The sequence below is a fragment of the Nanorana parkeri genome, unplaced genomic scaffold (assembly GCF_000935625.1).
Source record: "Nanorana parkeri isolate BGI_ZX_2015 unplaced genomic scaffold, ASM93562v1 scaffold3714, whole genome shotgun sequence".
Taxonomy (NCBI): domain Eukaryota; kingdom Metazoa; phylum Chordata; class Amphibia; order Anura; family Dicroglossidae; genus Nanorana; species Nanorana parkeri.
Genome location: NW_017309982.1, coordinates 12,555 through 12,954, shown reverse-complemented (window position 1 = coordinate 12,954; position 400 = coordinate 12,555).

The window sequence follows — 400 nt, the reverse complement described above, 5'->3', positions numbered from 1 at the left end:
CTTCCTGCACAGCCATGTGACCATAAAAACAATGCACCCCCTGTGCGGCTGATCTCAGGGGCTGAAGGGAGGCGGAGTCATGTGACCGTGTGCGCCCTCTAGTGGAGGATTAACCCGGGGACATGTGGAAGGGAAGCCACACCGAGGACTGAGAACTCCAGAGAGGCGCTTCCCTTCCCCCGAAACATGCTTCCTCCTGCCTGCAGCAGACTGATGACATCATCACTGGGGGAGGGGAGACTTCCTTCTACCTGTCAGGATGTAGTCATGGCGCCGTGTACAGTTGTTGTCTCTCTGGGCGGAGATCTGTGATTGGCTGATGGTGAGACTGTCATGGGTGAGGAATATAGATGGTCATGTGACCGGGGGGGGTGTCATGGTCGGGGGGGGTCCAACCTGA